Source organism: Heterodontus francisci, chromosome 5 (assembly GCF_036365525.1).
Source record: "Heterodontus francisci isolate sHetFra1 chromosome 5, sHetFra1.hap1, whole genome shotgun sequence".
In the NCBI taxonomy this organism is placed as follows: domain Eukaryota; kingdom Metazoa; phylum Chordata; class Chondrichthyes; order Heterodontiformes; family Heterodontidae; genus Heterodontus; species Heterodontus francisci.
In genome coordinates, this window is record NC_090375.1 from 56,978,821 (window position 1) to 56,985,678 (window position 6,858).

Here is a 6,858-nt window from a genome sequence, read left to right on the forward strand (position 1 = left end):
AAAAGATAAGGTTGAAGCATTTGCAACAATCTTCAACCAGAAATGCCAAGTTGATGATCCATCTCGGCCTCCTCCTGAAGTCCCCAGCATCACAGATGCCAATCTTGTGCCAATTCGATTCACTCAACCTGATATCAAAAAACGACTGAAGGCACTGGATACTGCAAAGGCTATGGGCCCTGACACAATTCTGGCAAGAGTACTGAAGTTCTGTGCTCCAGAACTTGCCGTGCCCCTAGCCAAGCTGTTCCAGTACAGCTACAACATTGGCATCTAACCAGCAATGTGGAAAATTGCCCAGGTATGTCCTGTACACAAAAAGCAGGACAAATCCAACGCGGCCAATTACCGCCCCATCAGTCTACTCTCAACTATCAGTAAAGTGATGGAAACTGTCATCGACAGTGCTATCAAGCGGCACTTGCTTAGCGATAACCTGCTTACTGACACTCAGTTTGGGTTCCGCCAGGGCCACTCAGCTCTTGACCTCATTACAGCCTTGGTTCAAACATGGACAAAAGAGCTGAACTCAAGAGGTGGGCCGGAATTTTACCTTAAGGAATAGGGTCCCGTCAGAGGCGTACGGGGGTGGGGGGGGGGGGTAACATGGCGTGCGATGACGTTGGGTCGGGTCCCCGGCGTCATGACACACAGATGCCATTTCATGAACCGAGGAAGTTGGGTGAGATGGAATCTCTGCTTGCCGCCCGATTAAAAGCAATTGAGAGTTCATTAAGGTCATTAAGAAAGCAATTGCCAGCTATTTTACGTGGGCCATCTGATTTAACGGCCGTAAATTGGGTCGTGGGGTGACTCGAGAACCGACCAAGTTTAAAAGGGCGACAGGCAGTGAATCGGTGAGGGAGTTGGAGATACTGTTTTTTGCTGTTTATTTATTCTGATGGTATTTGTGTGTCCTAACAATTGGTGTTATTTGCAGCTTGTGCAGAAGGGTTCAGTTGAGTGTTACTCACTGCTGCTCGGACCCCAGCTGCTCTGAGTAATTGGGTAAAAGGAAGGGGGGTTGTGTGAGCCTGTCCGATCAGCTGGAAGCCTGCGGTCATTGCATTTGGTCTTCAGTACAACAATTGGAATTGTGCACTCTGGAGGTGGATCATCAGATCAGGAGGACTATGCCCCAAGGAGGGACATAAGGACAAATGGGCAGGGGAACGCGCAACCAGCTGGTCCAGTGCAACCTCATTATGTGGGAGGGAAAGCAGGTGGCAGAGTGGGCCAGGTGCGAACACGTCAGGAGACACGGGCAGGGTATACCATCCACATCTGAGCGACCTGCACCTGTCAGAGCGCCAGTGCAGAAGAAGACTGCGGCTGTCACGGGAGACTGTCACATCTCTTTGTGACAGTGGATGTAGCCTCAAACTGCCTCGATAGCCATCTAATGTCGGTCGCTCTGAAGGTTACAATAGCTCTTAACTTCTATGCGTGTGGCTCTTTTCAGGCTTCAACGGCAGACTTGTGCGGAGTCTGCCAAGCAGCAGCGCATCACTGCATAAAGGTTGTGACTGAAGCATTGTTCCAACGTGCTAACAATTTCATCACATTCTAGACGGACAACACCAGTCAGGCTGAGAGAGCCAGAGGCTTCAGGACAATAGCTGGGTTCCCAATGGTACAGGGCGTTATAAACTGTACTCATGTGGCCATTAGAACACCAGCAGGTCAATCTGGTGCACTCATTAACCACAAGGGCTTCCATTCATTGAACATTCAGCTCGTCTGTGATCATCAAAAGAGAATCATGGAGGTGTGTGCATGTTACCCTGGGAGTTGTCACGATGCTTTCATTGTCCAAAACTCCCAGGTGCCTCCACCTTTCAGTCCTCCTGACAGACTGGAGGGATGGATGCTTGGGGACAGGGCTTATCCTCTGATGACATGGTTAATGACACCGGTGAGAATCCCAAGGGGTCATGCTGAGGAACGTTACAATGAGAGCCATGCGGCCACCAGAGTGACAATCAAACAAACTATTGGCCGACTCAAAATGAGATTTAGGTGTCTCGACCACTCAGGTGGAGCCCTGCAGTACGCGCCATCAAGCGTTTCCAGAAATATTGGCATCTGCTGTGCCTTGCATAACCTGACGTTGGAGAATGGAGAGGCCCCAGAGGATGATCAAGGTCAGCGCAAGGTGTCATCAGACAAGGATGGAGTTTTGGATGAGGAAGATGGGCAGCAGTCACATGATGATCAGGAAGAGGAAGCTGCATGTCATTTGGAGTTAAGTCTGAGAGAGACTAGGGAGGCTCTAATATGTAGGCGTTTCTATTGAGAGGATCTTAATATTCAAATAATTAACATTGCCTTATGAGAGGAGTCATTGTGAGGTTCTGAGAGGGTAAGTGCACGCACCTTCAGGGGGAGAGATGATCTGACGATGCACACCTTCACATCATGATAAACCCAACCCAGTGTGTGGCCCGCTTTGCAGCAATGGAGCCGTGTCCTCCTTACAATGCCATGGCTGCTGACCTCCTCCGAAATATCCAGCCAGGCCCTCTTGGTCACTTGGAAGGGCTGCCTTCTGCTGTCTGCATTGAAGAGGACCTCCCGCCTCACCTCAACCGCCTGGAGGAGGACCTGCAGTGATTGCTCCGAAAATCTGGGGGCCGTGCGGAAACTTCTCCCCTCCATTACTGTTGGTTGTTCTGTAGCTTTTATGTTTCTTTCTTCCTGCTCCTGGACACCGCCAGTTCTCCTTCAATCCTTGCAGGAACAGAGCCTTGGTATCCTTCTCTAAACTTTCCACAGTAAGCACTAGCTGTCTTCATCTGATATCAGGTAACATTCAACTGGTCCATTTCATTGCTCTAATTCTTTTGAAAGGGCTTTTCTGGATGTGCCCCCCCTCCCCCCACCCCCCCATGACACTGCCCACCCGCGCGCACCCTTTCAAGTCAAAAATACGCTGCTGGGCCGCTAATTGGCTGCCCCGCACACGATGCCGGTGGCCGACTCCACCTTCAATCATAAGGTCAGAAGTGGGCAAATTCGCTGATGATTGCACAATGTTCACGCCATTCGAGACTCCTCAGATACTGAAGCAGTCCGTGTAGAAATGCAGCAAGACCTGGACAATATCCAGGCTTGGGCTGATAAGTGGCAAGTAACATTCGCGCCACACAAGTGCCAGACAATGACCATCCCCAACAAGAGAGAATCTAACCATCTCCCCTTGACAATCAATGTCATTACGATCGCTGAATCCCCCACTATCAACATGCTGGGGGTTACCATTGACCAGAAACTGAACTGGAGTAGCCATATAAATACCGTGGCTACAGGAGCAGGTCAGAGGCTAGGAATCCTGAGGCAAGTAACTCACCTCCTAACTCCCCAAAGCCTGTCCACCATCTACAAGACATAAATCAGGAGTGTGATGGAAGACTCTCCACTTGCCTGGATGGGTGCCACTCCAACTACACTCAAGAAGCTCGACACTATCCAGGGCAAAGCAGCCTGCTTGACTGGCACCCCATCCACAAACATTCACTCCCTCCACCACCAACGCACAGTGGCAGCAGTGTGTACCATCTACAAGATGCATTGCAGCAACGCACCAAGGCTCCTTAGACAGCACCTTCCAAACCTGCGACCTCTACCATCTAGAAGGACAAGGGCAGCAGATGCATGGCAACACCACCACCTGCAAGTTCCCCTCCAAGCCACATGCCATCCTGACTTGGAACTATATCGCTGTTCCTTCACTGCCGCTGGGTCAAAGTCCTGGAACTCCCTTCCTAACAGCGCTGTAGGTGTACCTACCTCCCATGGACTGCAGCGGTTCAAGAAGGCAGCTCATCACCACCTTCTCAAGGGCAATTAGGGATGGGCAATAAATGCTGGCCTGGCCAATGATGCCCACATCCCAGGAACAAAAATAAATGTGGCCATCAAGACACCCAGTGACAGACCAGTGAGATTCATCAACAGGAAGAGCATCCATCCACTTATTTAATGTTCAGCTGGTCTGAAACCAGAACACAAGCTTCCAACATGTGTGCACGCTCTTTCCTTGCAGTTGCCATGACTCCTTCATCCTCTGGCAGTCCAGGCTGCCATAGCTCTTCACGGAACGCCCCAAGGTCTGTGGATGGATCCTTGGGGACAAGTGATATCTCTTGAAGAGATATCACCCCTCTATGAGAACCCCATACATAGGCACACAGATGCTATAACCAAATCCATCTGCTCACTCGGACAATCACTGAGTGGACCATTGGGCTGGTAAAGATGCAGTTCTGCTGCCTGGACTGGTTGGATGGTGCCCTCCAATACACTCCTGCAAGGTTGTCACTCATGCTCTCACAACATAGCCCTCCAGAGAGGTGTGCACCATGAGGATGGTGAGGCCCTGGAAGCAGACAGCTCATTGGAGGAAGAGGAGGAGCAGGAGGTGAGAGAGGATGTGGAAGAGGAGCAGAGGGGCAGGATGCCAAACATGGAGGTATGTCAGCTGAACAGGGAGGTGACCGGGTACATTGTGGTGTGTGAAGGTATTGTTGGGGTACCATGAATGCCCGGGGTCATTTGGTTCAGAATTGTTTCAACTGAACCCCTCTGACCCAGGATGAAGGGCATGGTATGGAACTCACTCGGAGGTGCCTGTATTACACATGCATTGAAGACGCAGCCTGGATCATCTAAACTCTTACTGTCAATGAATGAAGCCCACCCACACAGAGGCTTTGCCTTCACCATTGAGGATCTTCTTCAACACTTCAAAACTCTTTTCTTGTCCCGCCATCAATAAAAGGAGTCTCACATGTGTGGCTTAAAATGCCATTATTTACATAGTACTCAGAAAGGAAAGCAGTGCACAGATCCAGTAAGAAGACATCCCAGTGACCCATTGTGTGCTCTGCGTGACACAGTGGCCTCTGCGCTCGGCCACTTCTACACAGTGTTCTCCCCCTGTGACCTCGCTCACTTGCCTCGACTTGCAGCTGAGATGCACATGGCAGTCATCCTCATTGTGGAGGTGCCCATGGAACATCTCCTGGAGACTGCTGCACCTGCATCATTACTGGGGCAGCCTCTGTCACTTGGCCCTGTTGCACAGAGTCTCCCACTGTCAGGGCAGCCAAGGAGATGGAGGATGATGAAGGCGCCTCTTGAGGGGTGGCATCCTCATCGTCCTTGGTGACATCCTCAGTTCCTGGTGCGTTCTGTGGATGGTTGGAGGGGAGCACCAGCTGGGGGCGAAACTGGCATCTCCTCCAAACATCTCGGCACCACCAGTGCCACTGACTGGTCAAGGCTACACAGTGTGGCATGCATTCTGTGGACATCAGTTTGCAGTTCTTGCATACACTCCAGGTGCTCTGACATATGACTCTCTAAAAGGTTGGCCACTCTCTCAATGGAGGAGCTCATGTGCTCATAGCCCTGAGCCATTGTGGCGGACATGAGCTGGATGGACTCCTCCATTCCACTGCACTGCCTCAGGGAACTCTGGCATATGGGAGCACATCTGCTGCTCCTGGTCTAGGTAGAGCCTCCTTTCCAGTGACTCCTGATGCCCTGCAACTGTGCCCAGCTCAGCAAGGCTGTGTCAGTCCTCCTTCCTCTGAGAGGAAGTGACCACAGCTGCCTCTGCCTCTGGCATCGTATCCTGCCCATTAGTGCCATGTTCCTCACCCTATCTAAAGGTGTATGAGGATGCACCAAGGTAAGAGTATCTGCGCTGGTTAACAGTGTGCTTGTAAGGTGCAATGGTGCTTCTTTGTTTCCTTGCTGTTCATCTGGGGTCACGTAGGGAGAGGGAGAAGGTCACGTGGGTTGGACGTCTGCACCTGTGGGAGACACAAGAGATCATGAAAGAACATATAAGAACATAAGAACTAGGAGCAGGAGTAGGCAATTCAGCCTCTCGAGCCTGCTCCGCCATTCAATACGATCATGGCTGATCTCATCTCGGCCTCAACTCCACTTTCCTGCCCATTCTCCATGACCCTTCAACCCATTACGAATTAAAAATCTGTCCATCTCCTCTTAAATTTACTCAATGTCCCAACATCCACCACACTCTGGGGTAGTGAATTCCACAGACTCATGGCCCTTTGAGAGAAGTAATTTCTCCTTATCTCTGTTTTAAATCTGCTACCCCTTATCCTAAAACTATGACCTCTCGTTCTAGATTGCCCCACAAGAGGAAACATCCTCTCTACGTCTACTTTGTCAATCCCCTTAATCATCTTATATACCTCAATTAGATCTCCTCTCATTCTTCTGAACTCTAGACAATAAAGGCCTAAAGTGCTCAATCTCTCTTCATAAGACAAACCCCTCATCTCTGGAATCAATCAAGTGAACCTCCTCTGAACTGCCTCCAATGCAACTACATCCCTCCTCAAGTAAGGGGAACAAAACTGTACGCATACTCCAGGTGCGGTCTCACTAATGCCTTGTACAGTTGCAGCAACACTTCCCTACTTGTATACTCTATTGCTTTAGCAATCAATGCCAAAATTCCATTTGCCTTCCTTATTATCTGCTGTACCTGCATACTAGCTTTCTGTGATTCATGCACGAGGACACCCAGATCCCTCTGCACTGAAGCACTCCGGTGTTTCTTTCCATTTAGATAATAATCTGCCTTTCTATTCTTCCGACTAAAATGGATAACCTCACAATAATCCACGTTAAACTCCATCTGCCAAATTTTGGCCCATTCACCTAACCTATCCATATCCATTTATAAATTTCTTATTTCTTTATTGCAACTTACTATCCCACCTATTTTAGTGTCATCTGCAAATTTGGCTATAGTACCTTCTATCCCTGCATCCAAGTCATTAATATAGATTGTAAATAGTTGGGGCCCGAGGACCG

The 6,858-nt window shown here is 49.8% G+C and overlaps 1 pseudogene; it reads left to right on the forward strand.

Annotated features, from left to right (window-relative positions):
- Nucleotides 1-1,402: 1,402 nt before the first annotated feature.
- Nucleotides 1,403-2,296, forward strand: LOC137370256 (putative nuclease HARBI1 pseudogene; annotated as a pseudogene).
- The last annotated feature ends 4,562 nt before the right edge of the window (nucleotides 2,297-6,858 follow it).